Source organism: Thalassophryne amazonica, chromosome 1 (assembly GCF_902500255.1).
Source record: "Thalassophryne amazonica chromosome 1, fThaAma1.1, whole genome shotgun sequence".
Classification (NCBI taxonomy): domain Eukaryota; kingdom Metazoa; phylum Chordata; class Actinopteri; order Batrachoidiformes; family Batrachoididae; genus Thalassophryne; species Thalassophryne amazonica.
This window is the reverse complement of record NC_047103.1, coordinates 143,756,816-143,781,370: the sequence shown is the minus strand read 5'-3', so window position 1 is coordinate 143,781,370 and position 24,555 is coordinate 143,756,816. Positions and strand designations below refer to the sequence as shown.

Here is a 24,555-nt window from a genome sequence, read left to right as displayed (position 1 = left end):
CTCTTTTCACATGTCAATAATTCTTGACTGGTGGATATTTGCTCAATTAATAAGACACCCCTAATCTGTCAGATTTCTTTATTTTTTAAATGTATTTCTGTATTTATTTTATTGTGACAACCGAATGGAGACGACAAAACCTGGTTGAAGCACGGGCGAATTAAGGGAATGACAAAACTACAGTTGTTATTATCAATTTCATAGTCTAAAATGATCACACCACATGAAGTTAAGCTCAGCGCTGCTCTGGCTCCAGGCTTGAAGTCTGGAGAAAAAGGCGAGCAGCGCTTTCTTTGCAGTCAGCGCTGTAGCCACGGATCGTGCTCCATAACAATCCCGCAAAGGCGGGATTTGTATTGATTATTATGTAGTATAATCAGGAAAGTGTTATTTATGTAACATATGCATTGATTTGTATAATGGCACTGTTTATCATGTTGATCGTCTTCATTTTTATGTGGATTCCAGCGCTGGTTCATTTTGGTGTATAATTTATGCCACCTCTCAACCTGGTGTATATTTTCAGCGCAGCGTACGCCAACGACCACATTGATAAATGCTAAGTATCGCAGCCATTTTGGCGTACACCACATATACGCTCAAATATCGCCGTACGCAACGTTGATACATGAGGCCCAATGTGTGCAGCACATCCTACTCCAACCAGAATGCAGGGGGTGGCTTGATCAAGTTTATAAAACACATTATTTTGTCCTCTTCTTGCTTTTCCACCAAAATTTGTATTTGTGTTGTCGGCACAAAATCCAACCACTTTATCCATCAGGTCAAATGCAGAGAGGCTACTTTTGACATCATTGAACAGGAGGGTGGGTGTCTCACCTGGTAGTGATGCAAAATTTAGGATCTTCACACATACACACACCCTTGGTCATGGTGAAGTAGCGAATCACAACAGGGACAAGTTTTACTGCCTTGTGGTTTGATGTGTCCGCCGCAACGGAGAGGAAATGAACATCCGCGGTCTCCTCCTTCAGTAACTCCATGGCATGGGGCGCGATGACTCACATAATAATAGCCTCAGCTTTGGTACGAGCGCAGGTAAAACGCTGGTCGTAAAATTTCCGTGTCAACCCAGCTGTACAGTCCATTGATCGAAAGCTATGGTTGTGTCTCACCAGGTGATAGGCAAATGTGGCTTCTTGGGCAGCACGTTTAAGTTCTTGATCGCCAGCAGCCGCTTGTCCAAAAAATGCACTAACAGAGCGACTGTTAGCCTGTTCCCATCTCTTGTGCTTGCTAGTTTTGCTGTGGATCTGCACATCGGTTTTTCCACCATGTGAAACGGAAAACTCACACTTACACAGAGTACAAAATGCAGCATGTTCGTTTCCAGGCACTTTCCTTAGAAAGCTGTATTGATCCAGGAGCTCTGTAGTTAGTTTTGATTTTCTTTTCGGCATCGTACTGACTCGCTGTTTTAAATGCATCCATCTGGTGGCGGCGTGCTAGACGTTTCATGTCAAGACCATATGGACCAATGATGAGCATTAAGATACAAATACGCGGAGGACTGTTGAGACTTTTAATTGGTTCAGATTTTAAATCTCCATAGCAACTATGTGATTGGCATACACATGGTCCAAACACAACAGGTTTTAACCATAAATGCGCTGTGTTGGTTTTAAATGACTTTGCCGTGTGATGTATGATGTTAAAGGAAGAAATAGGGGGAAAATCGGGACATACGGGACGGGGCTTGGATAAAACCGAGACAAAAATCATGTGGGTGCTGAAATCAGCTGGGACAGGGGACAAAGGGCTCAAAATCGGAACAGTCCCGGCTAAATCGGGACGTCTGGTCACACAACATAAATGTAATGACTTTCAGGTAACACTTGCCATAAAGACCTCAAGGTTTCACTGAGGTATGAACTCAAACACCAGAGTGCTAACGATTACACCATGGGACTGATGATATTTAAATTTTTAGACTTAATGTGCAGAATTACTGCAAAACTGCTCATGAACATATGCATTTTCAGAGAACATTTGTCATGCAGTGAAGAAGAGATTTAGGTTCTGAGATTTGAATACAAAATTATAAGCAATGCCCGTCATAAATTTAAGAAGTTTCTGAGAATATTTGCAATGCAGTTTAGAAGAGCTTTATGTTCCACAGAGATGTGAAGTGTGATCACTGGATTTAGAGTGCTAGTTACACCTTGGAACCTCTGCCATATAGTTAATGGTCAGAGTCAATGTGCATTATTTCTGCAAAACTCATGAGTAATTTAATCACTTTCTGTGAAGATTTGCCAGGCAGTTAAGAAAAGCCATAAGCTTAGAGAGGTTTGAACTCAAAATGAATGGATTCAAAGTCCGGAGTGTTAGCCATTATACCACAAAACCCCTGGCATGTACTTAATGATCAGACTTAATGTGCAGTTTTTCGGCAAAACTCATCATATACAGATGTACGCAAAGGTTTGGGCACACCTGCTAATATTTATGATTTTCCTTTATAAATCATTGGTTGTCTGGATCATAAATTTCAGTTAAATATATCATATAGCAGATGAATACACTGATGTTTGAGAAGTGAAATGAAGTTTCTACAGTAGTTTTTATAGAAAGTGTGCAATAATTATTTAAACAAAATTTGGCAGGTGCATAAATTTGGGTGCACTTGTCATTTTATTGATTTGAATACATTTAGCACTAATTATTGGAACACACAATTGGTTTGGTAAGCTCACTGACCCTTGACCTCCTTACACAGGTGAATCCAGTCATGAGAAGGGGTATTTAAGTTGGGCATCTGCAAATGTTTCCCCTCTTTGGATCTCTTTTAATGAGTGGCAACATGGGGGCCTCTAAACAACTCTCAAATGACCTGAAAACAAAGATTGTTCAACATCATGGCTTAGGGGAAGGATAAAAGCTATTTCAGAGATTACAACTGTCAGTTTCCACTGTGAGGAACATAGTGAGGAAATGGAAGGCCGCGGGTACAGTACTAGTTAAGGCCCGAAGTGGCAGGCCAAGAAATATCTCAGATAAGCTGAAGTGAAGGATGGTGAGAACAGTCATAGTCAACCCACAGACCTGCTCCAAAGACCTACAACATGATCTTGCTGCAGAAAGTGTCTCTGTACATCGTTCAACTATACAGTGCACTTTGCACAAAGAGATGCTGCATGATGCTGTAATGCAGAGGAAAAGAATTATTGCACATTTTCTGTAAATCCTATAAACTTCATTTCACTTCTCAAATATCACTGTGTTTGTTTGCTATATGCTATATTTAACTGTAACTGCTGATCCAAACAACCAATGATTTATAAAGGAAACTCATGGAAATCATCAAGGGGTGCCCAAGCTTTTACATACAACTGTATTTAAGGACTGTCTGGCAACATTTGTCATGCAGTTAAGAGGAGACACAGGTGATGCTATGATTTGAATTCAGCTCATTTGAATCAAAGTCCAGAGTGCTTACCATTCGGTCCTTGAACATTTCTCATAATCCCCCTGGCAGCTCCCTGTGCTTCCCAGAATACACTGCAGTGCCATTGCACCAGGATCGTGCACGCCTGCTTGTTGGCTCAATGTTTGTGTGGTTCGCTCATACGAGCTGTTCTGCCAGGAGTCACCTTGAGTTGTACTTATTCACACGATGTGTGAAGGGGCCCTAAAGGATGGTGTTAATCCAGCGAGTTCATGGGCAATTATGATGATGACACGTTCACCCAAGTTGAGAGGGTTATCTAGAGGAGGTGTAGCACCTGTGATGGACTTCTGCCATGCCCCAATGTTGTCTTGTCGTCCATACGTCACGAGGTGTGTTTACATTGTGCCCTTAACCGGAACTCTGCTCTAACTGACCTTGTGAGTCACAGACCACGAGATGGTACGAGATTCACAACTGCAAACCATGTCATAAACTAAAGCATTACAAGATCATGTCTCATGCAAGTGATGTAGCTTCCACTGAGACTTGAACGCAGATCATTGGATTTAGAGTGCAGAGTGCAAACCATGACAACAAATGACAACAAATTTAATAACTTTCTGAGACTTGTCAGTATGTTAAGACAAGATGTACATTACAAACCACTGGATTTAGAGTCCAGACTGCTAACCATGGCATGCAGTTAACAGTCAGGCTCAATGTGAAGTTATTTACTTATTTATTTTCTGCAAAACTTGTAAGACATTTTATGCATTTCTGAGAACATATAGCATGCTGTTAAGAGGAGCCATAGGTTCGACTGAGATAAATCACTGGATTCAGAGGCCAAAGTGCCTAAGCTGTGTGCCATTAAATGGTAATGGTCAGATGTAACGTGCAGTTTTTTCTGCAAACCTCATTTAAAAAATAATGACTGTCTGAGATAATTTGTCAGGCAAATTAGAAGAATCGCAGGTCCCACAGAGATTTGAACTATCATCACTGGAGTGAAAGCCCAGAGTGCGAATAATTTTACCACTGACAGGCAATTACAAGGCATGCTGTGCAGTTTTTCAGCAATTCTCACGAACAATTTAGTGATTTCCTGAGAACATTGGTCAGGCAGTCAAGAAGAACTGCAGGTTCCACTGAACTTTGAACTTAGATCTCTTGTTTCAAAGTGTAGACCACTTGTCCATGAAACCTCTAAGAAGAACTTAATGGTCAAACTTAATATGCAGTTTTTTTTTCTACAAACCTCATCTTAAATTTAAATAATTTCACAGAACATTTGCCATACACTTAAAAACTTTAGATTTCTCTTGGGCTCTGCATTCTCAGGGTGCAGTTCTCTGCCCCGGGCTCTGAGTTATCAGGGTCTTATGGCTGGCATTTTGTCAAAGCTTAGTACTACGCGTCCTACCCTTTTAAATTGATTTTATCAGTAAATGGAGCGAGTTGCGACGTCAACTTTAAAGTCTGGGTCTGTTAGCGAAGCTTAAGGCTAGTGGCTGGCAATCACCTTAGTATTTCTTCTGCTTTCCCGTTGTTTAATGCTGACAAATTATACAACCATGAGTGTAAATTGAGGCCGTCTGTGGCAGTTGCAAAATGGACTCTGCTTGAAGACTGGATCTGAAGGCCCCCCCCCCATCCAACTGGTGCTGTCCTGGACATCTACATGGACTTAATAATTCTCAAAAATGTTACGTTTTTCTTTATTGTTAATATGTTTTCATAAGTATGGCCTAAGCAGTGAGTCACCCCTTTTAGTCTAGACAGCTTGAGGTTTCTTCCTCAAACTTATCAGAGGGAGTTTTTTCTTACCACTGTTGCCTGTGTGATTGCTCTAAGGGTTGGTACGGTTAAACCTTACTTGTGTGAAGCGCCTTGAGGCAGCTTTGTTGTGATTTGGCGCTATATAAATGAAATGCATTAAATTGTATTGAAATTCCATAGAGATTTAAATGAAAATCACTGGATTCAAAGTACAGAGTGCTAACTATTACACATGGAACCTGTGACCAGTATTCAATGGTCAGGCTCAATGTTTAGTTTTTCTTCATACCCCGTTATTCAATAAATTTCAATTTATTTCATTTATATAGCACCAAATCAAAACAAACCTCCTCAAGGCGCGTCACACAAGTAAGGTCTAGAGCAAGCACATGGGCAACAGTGGTAAGGAAAAACACCCTCTGATGATGTTGAGAAAGATATCTCAGGCAGACCATTCTCAGAGGGGTGAGCCACTGCTTAGGCCATTCTAGCAGTTAGAAGGTTTTTATGAAGTTTTTACAAGGCTGAAGAAACAGGAAACAGAAAACCAAAGTAACATCAAAAACCAACTGTCTTATTGAGATGACCACAAGCATTTGCACCACAGGCATAGGGTCATCAGCACCCTGGGTTGCAGGGCCAGGGTCCATCTATCATGCGATCAGCGGGCCTGTCACCATAGCAGAGTTTACTCCAAACAAAGACTACAGTGTACTGTGTCAGCTTCATCCATGGGATCTCATGGTCAGTATAGTGCCCTGTGGTGTGCAGCTGTTAGCCTTGTGAGACGTCATCAGTACCTCTGACTCAACTCAACCTATATTTCTAAAGCACATTTAATTTAATTTAATTTAATTTACATAGTGCCAAATCACAGCAAATCTGCCTCAAGGCACATTGCATAAGTACAGTCTAACCTTACCAACCCCTAGACTAAAGCAAGTACACAGGCAACAGTGGTAAGGAAAAACTCTCTCAGATTATACTGAGGAAGAAACGGACCAGACTCAACAGGGTGACACTCTGCTTGAGTCATGTGACCTGCACACTAGACAAATATACAGGAGAAAAGCAGAATCAGTCGGCCGGAAAAACTGTGCCTAAGGCATACTTCACTAGCAGTAAATCGACAGTAAGGCAGACAGAATACAAAAGTGATCGCTGGCTGCTAGCCCTAAGTTTCACTAACAGACCCAGAATTTAGATGAAGTGAGGCAGTGACCTGTTCCATTTGCTAATAAGATGAATTAAATGGATACAAAGCATAGTATCATAGTATGCCATTATGCTAGCCATACAAGAGGTAGAATAGATGTGGGTTATTCCGTGACAACTCAACCAATTTTCAGGGCATCCCACACGTTTGCCTCTCAGATTTTGTTCATAATCACACCAAATGGACCTAGTAAAATAAAATAGAAGCAGCAACTAGCACAAAATAATTTTGGTGTACATATGTCAACTTGTTGAATATGGGCAAAATTTAAAAAATTGAGAAAAAATTCAAATATTCACGGTATCATAAAACACGTTTTTATTCATCTCAGATCCATTATTTTTTTTAAATCCTTAAATCCTTATACTTACCAATTTGTGTCTCAGAAATTACACCCTGAGAGATTTAGCCTCTCAAAGTTGTAAAAATATGAATGTTTGAATGTAGTAAAATCTTTTAAATAAGCATTTTCTGAAAGGTTTATTTAATGTATTGTGTAGATCCATAGGTTTGAACATCCTTATATTGTCCAAACTTAACAACTCACTTCAGCTGATGAAACCTTTGTGGAAGCTCATGTATTACATGCAGTAGCCATACCTGCATCCACTGCACAAGTGGAGTGTGTGATTGGACAATATATTGACTGTAAATATGATGGATAATGACCAGGAAGGAGATGCTCTAATTCTGTTCATGCATCCCCATGGCCCATCTAAGTCATTCCATTGGTAACCAAGGGAGGACATTTGCTGGTTACCCCTTCTATCCATTATTAATTACTGTCATTACTGCCCCAGAACTCCTAATGACAAACAGTATTACATCAGTCAAACAGACAAGGACTTTTTCAGAAAGGTGTAATAAAGTAACCAAATGTACAAAACATATATATACCAGTGCACATGTTTTATTCATGGGCCCCTTCACACATAACACAAATTTGGGCAAAAGAGGTAGGAACTGGCTGAAAAACTGCAAACAAAAAATGGAATGGGCAAGACTTGCATGACATATGTGTTGCTTGGTAATGGCACACTCATGGGGCACTTAGACATTGTGGGGCCATTTGGACAGCGCAGCTTCAATGTGGTCGCCTGCACTCTACTCTCATGCCAGTTGCACGAATAGCCCCACCTTTTCTAAATGCCCCGCGAGTGGGTTGGATGTTCGTGGGTAGCACCTGGACTTTGGCCGACACCTGCCAAGAGGGGGTCGAATGGGCACACACAGGGCACTCGCTGTCTTTTGTCTTTTTACATCATTAGGCCAAGGTGCAACATGGGTGATGATTTTGTGAAGCATATTGTGCTGCGGCACTATTATATATATATATATATATATCAAATCAAATAAATTTTATTTATATAGCGCCAAATCACAACAAACAGTTGCCCCAAGGCACTTTATATTGTAAGGCAAGGCCATACAATAATTACGGAAAAACCCCAACGGTCAAAACGACCCCCTGTGAGCAAGCACTTGGCAACAGTGGGAAGGAAAAACTCCCTTTTAACAGGAAGAAACCTCCAGCAGAACCAGGCTCAGGGAGGGGCAGTCTTCTGCTGGGACTGGTTGGGGCTGAGGAAGAGAACCAGGAAAAAGACATGCTGTGGAGGGGAGCAGAGATCAATCACTAATGATTAAATGCAGAGTGGTGCATACAGAGCAAAAAGAGAAAGAAACACTCAGTGCATCATGGGAACCCCCCAGCAGTCTAAGTCTGTAGCAGCATAACTAAGGGATGGTTCAGGGTCACCTGATCCAGCCCTAACTATAAGCTTTAGCAAAAAGGAAAGTTTTAAGCCTAATCTTAAAAGTAGAGAGGGTGTCTGTCTCCCTGATCTGAATTGGGAGCTGGTTCCACAGGAGAGGAGCCTGAAAGCTGAAGGCTCTGCCTCCCATTCTACTCTTACAAACCCTAGGAACTACAAGTAAGCCTGCAGTCTGAGAGCGAAGCGCTCTATTGGGGTGATATGGTACTATGAGGTCCCTAAGATAAGATGGGACCTGATTATTAAAAACCTTATAAGTAAGAAGAAGAATTTTAAATTCTATTCTAGAATTAACAGGAAGCCAATGAAGAGAGGCCAATATGGGTGAGATATGCTCTCTCCTTCTAGTCCCTGTTAGTACTCTAGCTGCAGCATTTTGAATTAACTGAAGGCTTTTCAGGGAACTTTTAGGACAACCTGATAATAATGAATTACAATAGTCCAGCCTAGAGGAAATAAATGCATGAATTAGTTTTTCATCATCACTCTGAGACAAGACCTTTCTAATTTTAGAGATATTGTGCAAATCCAAAAAAGCAGTCCTACATATTTGTTTAATATGCGCATTGAATGACATATCCTGATCAAAAATGACTCCAAGATTTCTCACAGTATTACTAGAGGTCAGGGTAATGCCATCCAGAGTAAGGATCTGGTTAGACACCATGTTTCTAAGATTTGTGGGGCCAAGTACAATAACTTCAGTTTTATCTGAGTTTAAAAGCAGGAAATTAGAGGTCATCCATGTCGTAACAATGAAAATTTAAGCAATGCTGTCTAATAATACTGCCTAAGGGAAACATGTATAAAGTGAATAAAATTGGTCCTAGCACAGAACCTTGTGGAACTCCATAATTAACCTTAGTCTGTGAAGAAGATTCCCCATTTACATGAACAAATTGTAATCTATTAGATAAATATGATTCAAACCACCGCAGCGCAGTGCCTTTAATACCTATGGCATGCTCTAATCTCTGTAATAAAATTTTATGGTCAACAGTATCAAAAGCAGCACTGAGGTATAACAAACCTGACTGAAACTCTTCAAATAGACCATTCCTCTGCAGATGATCAATTAGCTGTTTTACAACTACCCTTTCAAGAATTTTTGAGAGAAAAGGAAGGTTGGAGATTGGCCTATAATTAGCTAAGATAGCTGGGTCAAGTGATGGCTTTTTAAGTAATGGTTTATTTACTGCCACCTTAAAAGCCTGTTGTACATAGCCAACTAATAAAGATAGATTGATCATATTTAAGATTGAAGCATTAATTAATGGTAGGGCTTCCTTGGGCAGCCTGGTAGGAATGGGGTCTAATAGACATGTTGATGGTTTGGAGGAAGTAACTAATGAAAATAACTCAGACAGAACAATCGGAGAGAAAGAGTCTAACCAAATACCGGCATCACTGAAAGCAGCCAAAGATAACGATACGTCTTTGGGATGATTATGAGTAATTTTTTTCTCTAATAGTTAAAATTTTATTAGCAAGGAAATTCATGAAGTCATTACTAGTTAAAGTTAAAGGAATACTCGGCTCAATGGAGCTCTGACTCTTTGTCAGCCTGGCTACAGTGCTGAAAAGAAACCTGGGGTTGTTCTTATTTTCTTCAATTAGTGATGAGTAGTAAGATGTCCTAGCTTTATGGAGGGCTTTTTTATAGAGCAACAGACTCTTTCCAGGCTAAGTGAAGATCTTCTAAATTAGTGAGACGCCATTTCCTCTCCAACTTACAGGTTATCTGCTTTAAGCTGCGAGTTTGTGAGTTATATCACGGAGTCAGGCACTTCTGATTTAAAGCTGTCTTTTTCAGAGGAGCTACAGCATCCAAAGTTGTCTTCAATGAGGATGGAAAACTATTGACGAGATACTCTATCTCACTTACAGAGTTTAGGTAGCTACTCTGCACTGTGTTGGTATATGGCATTAGAGAACATAAAGAAGGAATCATATCCTTAAACCTAGTTACAGCGCTTTCTGAAAGACTTCTAGTGTAATGAAACTTATTCCCCACTACTGGGTAGTCCATCAGAGTAAATATAAATGTTATTAAGAAATAATCAGACAGAAGGGAGTTTTCAGGCAATACTGTTAAGTCTTCAATTTCCATACCATAAGTCAGAACAAGATCTAAGATATGATTAAAGTGGTGGGTGGACTCATTTACATTTTGAGCAAAGCCAATTGAGTCTAATAATAGATTAAATGCAGTGTTGAGGCTGTCATTCTCAGCATCTGTGTGGATGTTAAAATCGCCCACATAATTATCTTATCTGAGCTAAGCACTAAGTCAGACAAAAGGTCTGAAAATTCACAGAGAAACTCACAGTAACGACCAGGTGGACGATAGATAACAACAAATAAAACTGGTTTTTGGGACTTCCAATTTGGATGGACAAGACTAAGAGTCAAGCTTTCAAATGAATTAAAGCTGTGTCTGGGTTTTTGATTAATGAATAAGCTGGAATGGAAGATTGCTGTTAATCCTCCTTGCTGTTAATGTTGACTCATTTAAACTAACATATTCATCCTGCTGTAACCAGGTTTCTGTAAGGCAGAATAAATCAATATGTTGATCAATTATTATATCATTTACTAACAGGGACTTAGATGAGAGAGACCTAATGTTTAATAGACCACATTTAACTGTTTTAGTCTGTGGTGCAGTTGAAGGTGCTATATTATTTTTTTCTTTTTGAATTTTTATGCTTAAATAGATTTTTACTGGTTATTGGTGGTCTGGGAGCAGGCACCGTCTCTACGGGGATGGGGTAATGAGGGGATGGCAGGGGGAGAGAAGCTGCAGAGAGGTGTCTAAGACTACAACTCTGCTTCCTGGTCCCAACCCTGGATAGTCACGTTTTTTAGGATTTAAGAAAATTGGCCAGATTTCTAGAAATGAGAGCTGCTCCATCCAAAGTGGGATGGATGCCGTCTCTCCTAACAAGACCAGGTTTTCCCCAGAAGCTTTGCCAATTATCTATGAAGCCCACCTCATTTATATATATATCCAACCTGCGAATGCTGCGAACACGATCAGCTGACAGTGCAACCTCATCTTGGCCACCATTGGAATGGCGCGAGCAGCATGAGAATATATTGTGCATGTGCTGTGCACGAATGGTTGTGGCAACAGTTGTACGAACCGTTCGAGGCAGCTCTGATTTTTCAGAAGTGGAATGTGATTCCTCCTTCATGCGCCTGTCAGCTTCAACCCTGTTATGTGTGAAGGGGCCCTAAAATTCAAATGTTTGATGACTGTTCTTATGTACTTTGTCAATGTTAAAAATTAAATGACAATTTGCTGAGTAGCATTAATGAAAATTTAGTTCAGGTGCACTCATGATTGGCGGGTGTGCAAAATTTTGTAAAATTTGCCCATATTCAAGGGCTTGACATATGTACACAAAATTATTTTGTATTATGTGTCACTATTATTCTAAACTGATCAATATCATTAAATCACAAAGCAAATTTTAAGGTTCAGTCAAAACAAATGAGATATGGAGATTTGTAAATTGGTTTAAAATGAGAAGCCACATTTTCTTCAAAATTTGTCCTAACCTTTGTTCACAAAAATAGTCATATTTCAAAATGTATTCGTGCCAGAACAGAAATATTTTACATCTGCTTTCAGGACATGTGTAGGCCCATTTGGTGTGAATATGAACAAAATTTGAGACACAAGGGTGCAGGTCATTGGTTAAGTTGACACGGAATGACCCATGTGTCTCAAGTCTGGACTTAAATGTCTCTACAGAATCTCTGTAGGGAGATCATTCCACAAAACAGGGTCATAAGAGAAGGCTCTGCTGCCCACAGACATTTCATTCACCCTAGGGAGCAAGGTAGTGTAGTAATTTAGTAAACATCTTGAATTAGTTTTAGAGAACATCTGACATACATTTAAGAATAATTAAATAAGATACACTGACATTTGAACTCAGATCACTGGAGTAAAAGTACACAGTGCTAACAAAGTACCAACTCTTTCATGCACAGGCTTAATGTGCTGTTTTTCTGCAAACTTGATTATAAATTGTATGATTTTCTGAGAACATTTCTCAGGCAGTCAAGAAAAATTACAGTTTCCACTGAGACTTGAAACAGGATCACTGGATTCAGAGCCCAGAGCTAACAATTACAGCATGGAACCAACAACAACCATTTAGTTCTCACACTTTTATGCAAAACTCTTTACGAATATAATGACTTTCCAGGAATATTTGTCAGGCTAAAAAACAGAATTTCAGGTTGCATGACATTCAAACTGAGATCTGTGAATTTAAAGTTAACCATACTAACCATGAAAGCTGTTTGATGTTCAGTGTGATTCTTTTTTTTTTTTTTTCCTGCAAACATCATTAAACATTTAATGACTTTCTGGGAACATTTGTCAGGCAGTAAATAACAACTGTCATTTCCACTGAAATTTTTAACTCAGACCAGTGTATTTATGGTCGCCATTACAAGATGGATCCTCCATCAAAAATTTAATGGTAAGACGTAAAGCACAGGTTTTCTGAAAATTTCATCTTAATTTACTTATGTTCAAAGAATATTTAACATGCATTCAAGAACAGCTTTAGTCTCCACTGAACTCAGATCACTTGACTCAAAATCCAGAGTGTTAACCACTACACCATGGAACTCCTAACAGCTATTTGTCAGGCTCAGTGTTTAATGCTCAGTATCAATGTGGAGTTTTGTTTTGGGTTTTTTTTTTTCTTCCAAACACTCGCTATGAATTTACAAGGTTTCTGAAACCATTTGTCAGGGAGTTAAGAATATGTAGGTCCCACTGAAATTTGAATACAGATCACTGGATTCAGAGTGCTAACGATTACACCACTGAACCGCTACGCAGCATTTAATGGTCAGGCTCAATGTGCAGTTTTTCTGCAAACCTCATTAGAAATTTAATGACTTTCTTGGAATATTTTTCAGGCAGAAAAGATGACTTGGAGGTTCCACTAAGATTTTAACTCAGATCACTGTATTTAGAATCTGGAATGCCAACCATTACACCAGGTTGGAGAGCATTTGCCGGGCGATTTAGACGAGTGATATTCAGCTGACATTTGAACAGAGATCAACTGAGTCATTGTGCTTGCCATTACACTATGTACAGGCATGCACATAACTGGTACTCATGGTGCTTGTGCATGCTAAAAATAAATGATGCACAGCCAGAAATACAAGGGAAGCACTTCATAGGAGGAAAGCAATGACAGATTGTAGGAATTGTCTGTGTGCTGTCTGCTGTGCATCAATGATTTTTAGCACACACAAGCATGATGAGTACAAGTTATGTGCACTCCTGACTATGTAACCTCCAACAAGCACTCAATGGTAAATCTTGAAGTGAAGTTTTTCTGAAAACCTCATCTATAGCTTACTTAGTTTCAGAGAACATATGATATACACTTAAGAAAGACTATAGGCTCCCCTGAAAATTAAACTCAGAACACTAGAGTCAAAGGCCACAGTCCTAAACATTACATCATGGAACATGTGCAAAATGTTTAATCCTCAGGCTCAATGTGCAGGTCGTCTGCAAGCCTCATTAAAAATTTAATGACTTTCAGAGAACATATGTCCGGCATGGTAGTAAAATTACAGGATAAACTGAGATTTGAACTCAAGTCACTGGAGGCAAAGGCCAATGAATCCTCTGTCCAGTGTTTAAAGGTCAGATTCAATGCACAGTTTTTTTTCTGGAAACCTAATTCTTAGTTTCACCACTTTATGAGCACATGTGTCAGGCAGAAATGCAGAACTCTGGAATCAACTGAGATTTGCACTCAGAACACTGGATTTAAACCCCAGTGTGCTAACCAATTACACCAGGGAACCACTATGTGTTGTGAAAGTGTAGGAACACGGACCCACAACAGGGGGCGCAATGAACGGACAATGGAGAGAGTAAATAACAAGATTTACTACTGAAACAAGCACGAGTAATACAACAAACACAATTTGGGGTCGAATCCGCTGGTGTCGTGTGGGCAGGTAGGAGACGTCTGTCTCAGTCGAACCGGAACCACCCAGATCTCCTCTGCCACCGAACCCGGTGGCCACTGCCTCCGCTCGTCGGATCCGGTACTGCTGGCAGGAGAGAGCAACAACACACAGGAGTGGATGAACGCACCCAGTAACAGAGAGGGGAGAAGCCGCCTCCACCTCTTGGCAAAGTATAGCAGGAAGGTGAGTACTTATCCAAAGAATGAGGTTTTCAGTAGTCACCAGTCCTGAAAAAGGTTTTAACAGTCTTAGCTGATGATGCAATGTATAACTGCAGAGAATACTACCTTGGTCTTAGGCGATATCTCGGCACTGAGGTGGAGACGCCGTCCTCCTGATATACCTCGGTGCTGAGTAGAACAGCTGTGTCTGGTGATGGGTGACAGCTGTCACCCAGGCTACTCCCATGATGCGGCAGCGCCCTCTGGTGCCTGGAGCCCGCACTCCAGGCAGGGCGCCCTCTGGTGGTGGTGGGCCAGCAGTACCTCCTCTTCAGCGGCCCACACAACACTATGCAGCGTTTCATTGTCAGAAGTAAAGTGCATATGTTCTGCAAAACTGGTCAGAAAGGTTTGGTGTTTAGAAAGCATTTGTCAGGCAGTTAAAACTAGCATGAGGTTCCGTTGACATTTAAACTGATATCAGTATATTCAGAGTGCTAACCATTTCACCATAGAACCTCAAAATCAAAATTAATGAAGTACAGTTTTTTCTGCAAACCTCATTATGAGTTTAATCACTTGTTGGGAATATTTATCAGGCAGAAAAAGTCAAATTCTAAGTTCAATAGAGTTTTGAACTCAGATTACTGGATTCAAAGTCCAGAGTGCAAACATTACACTTTGGAACCTACTGTATATCCAGCATTGAAAGGTCAAAGTGCAGTTTTTTTTCTTTTTTGTTTTTTTTTTCCTGCAAACATTCCACTGAGTTCCACTGAGATTTTAGTTCAGATCACTAGATTCACAGTCCAGAGTGCTAACCATTACAACATGGAACCACTAGGAATCAATTCATTGTTAGACCAAAAGTGCAGATATTCTGCAAAACGGGACATAAAATTTTGGTGTTTGGAGAACATTTGTAGAAAGCTAACCTCATTATAAGTTTAGTCACTCTCTGGAAATATTTATCAAGCAGAAAAGTACAGCTCTCGGTTAAACGGGTATTTGAACTCAGATCACTGAATTCAAAGTCCAGAGTGCTAAGCATTACACTTTGGAACCTATGCCCAGCATTGAAAGGTCAGGTTCAATGTGCATTTTTTCTTCTTTTTTCCTGCAAAGCTTTTTAAAAATTCAACTATTTTCTTGGGAACATTTAGGCAAAAAATAATTGTTGGTTCCACTGAGATTTGAACTCAGATCACTGGATTCAGAGTCCAAAGTGCTAACCATTACAGCATGGAACCACTGAGAAACATTTCTTTGTTAGACCTCAAGTTCAGATATTCTGCAAAACTGGTCATAAAACATTGGAGTTTGGAGAACATTTATCAGACAGTTAAGACTAGTCTGAGGTTCCATTATTATTTGAATTGAGATCACAGGATGTAGAGGTCAGAGTGTCAACCATGACACCTCCAACAAACTTTTAAGGTAAAGCTGCATTCACACCACACGACATGCGACACCACAAATTTGCGTCCCTCGCCTGGTGATGGACGCGCCACCATCGCCCAGTGTGTCACTCTGCTTTTGCTGCGAAAATTCGACCCAGTGCGTCATCAAATAAGAGGAGCTTCCATTCCGCTCGCCATCAAGTCAACATGCCGGAGCGAGTTTCTGTGCTCTATTTGTTGTGGAAAGCTGACAAACATCGACAGCTGTGCCATCCCTGGGTTCACAACATCCTCATGAGATGTTCCCAATTCGGGGAGTTTCATTATTTGCTACAGGAACTGTGTCTGGATGACAGCCGCTTTCAGCGGTACTTCTGCCTCTCCAGGACCCAGTTTGAGGACCTCCTGTCCCGTTCGCACATGTGAACAATTAAAAAAAAAACTGGCTGCCGCTGAGGTGCTGCTGCTTGCTCTCCCCTCAAACTCTGTCATAAACCAGTCACCAATTGTTTTATTATATATCTGTGTAGTTAATAAAATTATCTTCACGGACAATTTGTTCACGCGCGCACGTGAAAAAAAAAAAAAAAAACTGCCTGCTGCCGCTGCTGCTGCTCGCTCTCCCTTCAAACTCTGTCATAATTATGAAATAAAGGACAAAAGGGACATAAGTCCTGCTCACAGGCTGGCTGCCAGAGAGAGGACATGTCCACATCAAGTATAAACTCCAGACATCTCTACGTCACTACATATCCAGCCCCTGATTGGTCATCGCGATGCGACAAGACAAAAAAGTTCAGATTTTTCAACTTGTGGAGGAGGGCAACGTGACGCGATATCATGCCACAAACGTGCCAATCACTCAGAATCGCTTCATTCGCGTCGCATTGCGTGGCGCCACAACGCATCCTTCCATAGGGATTACATGGCAAACTGTCGCCACCGTCGCTCGCATGTCGTCCAGTGTGAACGCGGCATAAGACTTAAAGATCAGTTTTTCAATAAACCTCCTCTTAAATTTAATTACTTTCAAAAAAACATTTGAGATATATTTCAGAAGAGCTGTAGTGTCCACTAAGATCTGAACTCAGATCATTTGAGTCAAAATACAGTATTTACCATTACACCTCTGTCATGTGCTTAATGCACAACTCAATGTGCAGTTTTTTGTTTTTGTGGTTTTTTTTGTTTTGTTTTGTTTTCTGCAAGCCTCATTATATTTTAATGAATTTATGTGAACATTTGTAAGGCAGAAATGCATAACTACAGGTTCCACTGAGAGTTTAACTCAGATCACTGGATTGACAGTCCAGAGTGCTAACCATGACAGCATGGAACCTCTTTCCAATGCTTCAAAGTCAGGTGTCAAGGTCAAATTTGAACACAAATCACTGGATTCAGTGTGCTTATCATTATACTATAGAACCTCTGTTTAGCATTTCATGCTCAGGCTCAATGTGCGGTTTTTCTCAAACTCCATTATTGAATTTAATGACTTTCTTGGGAACATTGTCAGACAGAAAACACTTGCAGGTTCCACAGAGATTTGAACTCAGATTACTGGAGTCAGAGTCCAGAGTGCTAACCATTACACCATGGAACCACTGAGAAGTGCTTCATTGTAAGATTTAAAGTGCAGATATTCTGCCAAACTGGACATAAAATTTTGGGGTTTGGAGAACATTTGCCAAACAGTTAAAACTAGCAAGAGGTTCCACTTGCATTTGAACTGAGATCAATGGATCAGTGCTAGCCATTACACCATGGAACTGCAAAACTGAACTTAATGAATGCATTTTTTCAGTAAAACTCATTTTAAGGCCTGGTCACACGGCACAGCAATAGCTGAATGAAGGAAAAAAGTCCCAAAATCACAAATCGTTGAGAAAAGTGGCTGAGGGAGCCGGCACTGCTCCCATCACCGAAATCCTGCGAGTCCAGAGTGCAAAAAAAGAATGAAACAAAGCCAAAACTAACAAAAGAAAAACAAAGTGAATGGCAACCTTGATGCTTGAAACAAAATCAAAACAGAACATTCATAATGATGTTACTTGACAGTGGGTATCAGACCGAGCGCCAGCTTGTGATCATTTCTGCAGCCGGCGTGCGCTCTCCACAGCACCTACAGGTGCGAGAGTTGTCTTGACAACAGGTCTGTTTTCACAAAACAATGTGTGTTTGTTTTGTTTTGGCTTTGGTGTCCGACAAAGCCACAGTGCTAACCACTACAACATGGATCCTCTGTCCAACACTTAATGCTCAGGTTCAATGTGCATTTTTTTTTTCTGCAAACTTCATTATAAATTTATTGATTTTCTGGGAATATTTGTCAAACAGAAAATTGGAATTACATATTCCATTGAGATTTGAACTCAGATTACTTGACACAGAGTACAGAAGGCTAACCGTTACACCATGGAACCTCTCACCAACTTTTGATGGTCAGCTTCAATGTGCAGTTTTTTCGACAAACCTCATTATTAGTTTAATCACTTTGTCCAATTGAGTCCAATTCTAGGTTCAACAGAGTTTTGAACTCGGTTCACTGGATTCAAAGTCCAAAGTGCTCACATTACACTTTTGTTCCTTGGTCCAGCATTGAAAGGTCATGTTCAATGTGCAGGTTGTTTTTTTCCGCCTTTCTTTTTTCTGAAAACCTTGTTGTAAATTTAATAGTTTTCTTGGGAACATTTGTCAGGCAGAAAACAACATCTACCGGTTCCACTGAGATTTAAACTCAGATCACTGGATTCAGAGCACAGAGTACTAACCATTGCACCATGGAACTGCAGGGAAGCAATTCATTGCTAGATCTAAAGTGCATTTATTCTGCAAAACTGGTCATAAAACCATGGACTTTGGAAAACATTTGCCAGGTAGTTAAGACTAGTCTGAGGTTCCATTATTTTTTGGAACTGAGATCACAGACTGTAGATTTCAGAGTGTCAACGATCACACCTCCAGCAAACATTTAATGTAAATTCAGATTTATTTATATAGCACATTTAAAACACAGCTGCAGGTGACCAAAGTGCTTCACAATAATAGCAATACAAAAGTGTAAAATATTAAAGGAAAAGAATAAAATAAATAAATAATCTAAAAATACAGAGCAAAATAGCAGAGCAAAGCATACACCACTTAGCCAGTGTTGAAAGCCAGGAAGAAGAGATGAGTTTTCAGTCTGGACTTAAACTGTCCCACAGACTCTGAGGACCTGACAGTCAGCGGAAGATCGTTCCATTGTAATGTAAGACTTAAAACGCAGTTTTCAGTCATCCTCCTCTTAAATTTAACTACGGTTTACTAACTCATACCTTCAAAAACATTTGTGATACATTTCTGAAGAGCTGTAGTGTCCACTAAGATCTGAACTCAGATCACTTGAGTCAAAATACACTCAACAAAAATATAAACGCAACACTTTTGGTTTTGTTCCCATTTTGTATGAGATGAACTCAAAGATCTAAAATTTTTTCCACATACACAATATCACCATTTCCCTCAAATATTGTTCACAAACCAGTCGAAATCTGTGATAGTGAGCACTTCTCCTTTGCTGAGATAATCCATCCCACCTCACAGGTGTGCCATATCAAGATGCTGATTAGACACCATGATTAGTGCACAGGTGTGCCTTAGACTGTCCACAATAAAAGGCCACTCTGAAAGGTGCAGTTTTGTTTTATTGGGGGGGGATACCAGTCAGTATCTGGTGTGACCACCATTTGCCTCATGCAGTGCAACACATCTCCTTCGCATAGAGTTGATCAGGTTGTCAATTGTGGCCTGTGGAATGTTGGTCCACTCCTCTTCAATGGCTGTGTGAAGTTGCTGGATATTGGCAGGAACTGGTACACGCTGTCGTATACGCCGGTCCAGAGCATCCCAAACATGCTCAATGGGTGACATGTCCGGTGAGTATGCAAGAACTGGAACATTTTCAGCTTCCAAGAATTGTGTACAGATCCTTGCAACATGGGGCCATGCATTATCCTGCTGCAACATGAGGTGATGTTCTTGGATGTATGGCACAACAATGGGCCTCAGGATCTCGTCACGGTATCTCTGTGCATTCAAAATGCCATCAACAAAATGCACCTGTGTTCTTCGTCCATAACAGACGCCTGCCCATACCATAACCCCACCGCCACCATGGGCCACTCAATCCACAACATTGACATCAGAAAACCCCTCACCCACACGACGCCACACACGCTGTCTGCCATCTGCCCTGAACAGTGTGAACCGGGATTCATCCGTGAAGAGAACACCTCTCCAACGTGCCAAACGCCAGCGAATGTGAGCTTTTGCCCACTCAAGTCGGTTACGACGACGAACTGGAGTCAGGTCGAGACCCCGATGAGGACGACGAGCATGCAGATTAGCTTCCCTGAGATGGTTTCTGACAGTTTGTGCAGAAATTCTTTGGTTATTCAAACCGATTGTTTCAGCAGCTGTCCGAGTGGCTGGTCTCAGACGATCTTGGAGGTGAACATGCTGGATGTGGAGGTCCTGGGCTGGTGTGGTTACACGTGGTCTGCGGTTGTGAGGCTGGTTGGATGTACTGCCAAATTCTCTGAAACGCCTTTGGAGACGGCTTATGGTAGAGAAATGAACATTCAATACATGAGCAACAGCTCTGGTTGACATTCCTGCTGTCAGCATGCCAATTGCATGTTCCCTCAAATCTTGCGACATCTGTGGCATTGTGCTGTGTGATAAAACTGCACCTTTCAGAGTGGCCTTTTATTGTGGGCAGTCTAAGGCACACCTGTGCACTAATCATGGTGTCTAATCAGCATCTTGGTATGGCACACCTGTGAGGTGGGATGGATTATCTCAGCAAAGGAGAAGTGCTCACTATCACAGATTTAGACTGGTTTGTGAACAATATTTGAGGGAAATGGTGATATTGTGTATGTAGAAAAAGTTTTAGATCTTTGAGTTCATCTCATACAAAATGGGAGCAAAACCAAAAGTGTTGCGTTTATATTTGTACAAGGGTCATTCCAGAAATGGAGGACATTTGATGTCCCACCCATCAAATTTTTTATAATCCACATACAACATACTAAAACATGTACTTTCTGAATAAATTTACTTGTCCTGAGGCCAAATCTAAAAAGGCTAAGAGAAAAGACTGCTTAAAAACAGCTTTAAAAATACCACATAAGTCTGGAGTACCCTCTAAAATGACATTTCTCTCTTGTCCCACCCCCCAATGACCAAAATGAATCTCAAATAAAACAGTTAAAATTAAATTTAAATTTCATTTTTTGGGATATTATTTGTTTCATTGCTGTCTCTTGTAACTGTGGGAGCATTTGTTTTAACAAATATAATATTTCAAATAATAATTATTATTGATGGAAAGTGTGTCCCACAACATGCATGCAACCCTGTTACCATAACCTTTTTAGCATGGTAGAAGAAGAAAAAAGCAGTGAATCACATGGTACAATGTACTTGATATCATCCAACATTTTTCCAAAAGAATGGGTAGAGCAAAGGTATGTTCTGTCTTCTGTTTTTCATATTTTTTACAACATAGTAAGCTTTGTTTGAATGTCTCACTTTACCTCGTGCAACCCTGTTATGCATATGATCAAAGTAAGACAATTATTTTTTCTTTTTTTCTTTAATTATTTACATAAGTAAGTTTGACCTCTTTGTCAGCAGTAACAGCTAGCTAAACAGCTAGCTTCCACTCCAGAGAGAAAGTCAACATTAGTACTGATTTGTAACCCTGTTACCTGCAACCCTGTTGCTGTGATTACAGTAACAGGGTTGCACTTCCTCCAGCTTTCTTACACTTTAGAAACTAGTATTTGTAATTCAGTTCAACAGCATACATTATCTGAGATATGATTTAGTTACTCTACATATTGTAACCATACTTCTGAATTTTACAAGGTCTGTCAGAAAACTATCCGACCTTTTTATTTTTTGCAAAAACCATATGGATTTGAATCACGTGTGATTGCATCAGCCAAGCTTGAACCTTTGTGCGCATGCGTGAGTTTTTTCACGCCTGTCGGTTGCGTCATTTGCCTGTGAGCAGGCTTTGTGTGAGTAGTGGTCCACCCCCCTCATCGGATTTTTATTGCGAATAAATGTCTGAACGATTTGGAGCTTTGCCGCATCAAATTTTTCCAGAAACTGTGAGAGACCTCCAGGTGGACACCATTTGGAAAATTCAGATGGCTTTCAGCGACAATTTTATGGGGATCACACAAATTAAGGAGTGTTACAGCCGGTTTAAAGACTGCCCACAGCCGCTGAGAGTGCGCCGCACTCCGAGCGGCGATCGACAGGCTGAAACGACCAGATCATTTCCAAAGTGAAGGCTCTGTTGATCCGGGACGTCGTCTGGCTACCAGAGAAATGGCAGAAGACGTGGACATCAGCACTTTTTCGGCACATTCCACTGTTACAGGAGTTTTTGTCATGAAAAGAGAAGCGGAGGGATGCGCCACAGAGCCGCGAATGGCGCGGGACAAAAGCACCTCGGTGTTGGTCTCACAGGGCGGCTTTCAGATGGTTTTCAGTGGCTTTTCGGTCGTGTGACTAGCTGAGAAATTGTGGATGAGCTGGACATGCCAGAACATGTCCTGTGAGGCTTCATCACGGCATTGCTTTACACCATGCGGCTCCGTCCCAACGCGCAAATTCCTCCGCACGTCTGTCTCAATGTGCCGAAAAAGTGCTGATGTCCACGTCTTCTGCAATTTCTCTGGTAGTCAGACGATGTCCCGGATCAACGTTCGGCGTTCAGTTTGGAAATGAACGGCACATTCCACTGTTACAGGAGTTTTTGTCATGGAAAGAGGAGCGGAGGAATTCGCGCGTCGGGACAGAGCCGCATGGCGCAAAGCAACATCGTGATGAAGCCTCACAGGACATGTTCTGGCATGTCCAGCTCATCCACAATTTCTCGGATAGTCACACGACTGAAAAGCCACCGAAAGCCGTCTGAAAGCCATCCTGTGAGACCAACACGGAGGTGCTTTTGTCCCGCGCCATTCGCGGCTCTGTGGCGCATCCCTCTGCTCCTCTTTCCATGACAAAAACTCCTGTAACAGTGGAATGTGCCGAAAAAGTGCTGATGCCCACGTCTTCTGCCATTTCTGTGGTAGTCAGACGATGTCCCGGATCAACACAGCCTTCACTTTGGAAATGATCTGGTTGTTTCAGCCTGTTGATCGCCGCTCGGAGCGCGGCGCACTCTCAGCTGCTGTGGGCCGTCTTTAAACCGGCTGTAACACTCCTTAATCTGTGTGATCCCCAAAAAATCGTCCCTGAAAGCCATCTGAATTTTCCAAATGGTGTCCACCTGGAGGTCTCTCACAGTTTCTGGAAAAATTTGATGCAGCAAAGCTCCAAATCGTTCAGACATTTTACTCGCAATAAAAATCCGACGAGGGGGGTGGACCACTGCTCACACAAAGCCTGCTCACAGGCGAATGACGCAACCGACAGGTGTGAAAAAACTCACGCATGCGCACGAAGGTTCAAGCTTGGCTGATGCAATCACATGTTTTTCAAATCCATATGGTTTTTGCAAAAAATAAAAAGGTCGGATAGTGTTCTAACAGACCTCGTATATACTGAATTGTGTCCTTTTATTTCTACATGTGCATATTTCTGCAGCTGCATGTGTTGTGTAATTGCCAGAAAACCAAAAGCTTCAGCTTTAATTCCACAGATGACCACATAGAAGACCTAACAAACAGCATACCAGAAGAGCAGTGGTATACTCCAGAGGTTGTGGGTAAATGGTGTGCCCTGCTGTATGAGGCCACATCTACCCAGGGATCATCCAAGACGTGAATGAGACCCACTGCCAGGTGAAATGTATGCACAGAGTGGGGAAAAACCGCTTTTTCTGGCCCATGAGGGAGGATGTCCATTGGTATCCCTTTGAGGATATGCTGACCATCATTCCACTGCCACAAAATGTTACCTCATGCCACCTCACCATCGCAGAAGACCAATGGAACACTCTGGTCAGCCATGAAGAGTAAAGTGGAATATTAGAAGATCAATGTTCTAAAGCAGATGACAAGTTTTCAGCTCAGAGTTGGAGTGAAATGTTTTCAGCTCAATGTTGGAGTGAAATGTTTTTAACTCAGTGAGTGAATACATTGATAGGTTAGGGCAGACCAGCCATCAAAAGGTTTAAAAGCAATAATCTGAATTAAAGGGCAAGTTTCAACAGTTTGTTCAATTATTATTCCCTCTATTTTTTGGGGTGTTATTTGAGGAAAGTTTGACAGAAGTTATTAAAAGTTATTCACATATCACTTTGGTGTTTTGGGCATTTATTTATCACTTTTATATGATGATCTATTATCAAAAATAATGTAGCTAGTCATCCATCTTACTTTATGCAACCCTGTTACCCCAATTTCAACCCTCTTACCATATAATTTTTCCATTTTCCTTTAAAGAGTTTATTCAATCATATGCAAAATGTTTTACAGTAAATATTGTACAATAAACACTATAATTGGTAAAGTGAAACATGCCATTATTTAAAAGTTGGTGAGGCAAATTTTGTAAGTCGTTAAAATGAATTTAAATCAAGTCATATGTGACATCAAATGATTATTCAGAGAGAACATTACTTTATTTACTTAATGGAAAACAAATTATATTTCAGAAATCGATAATCTACCTTTATCAGGTTGCTCTGTATTGGTAACAGGGTTGCACCAAGTATTGGAAACACTAAATATATCATGTGATAAAAAATGTACCATTGATCTGTAATCTGAGCTAATCA

General features: G+C 40.8%; 2 non-coding genes across 2 annotated transcripts; both read right to left on the bottom strand.

Moving 5' to 3' along the window:
* Window positions 1-15,545: 15,545 nt before the first annotated feature.
* On the bottom strand, window positions 15,546-15,617 carry trnaq-cug. The gene has a single exon. It is a non-coding gene; the product is annotated as a tRNA-Gln (tRNA).
* A 1,681-nt stretch (window positions 15,618-17,298) lies between these two features.
* Window positions 17,299-17,370, bottom strand: trnaq-cug. The gene has a single exon. It is a non-coding gene; the product is annotated as a tRNA-Gln (tRNA).
* Window positions 17,371-24,555: the final 7,185 nt, after the last annotated feature.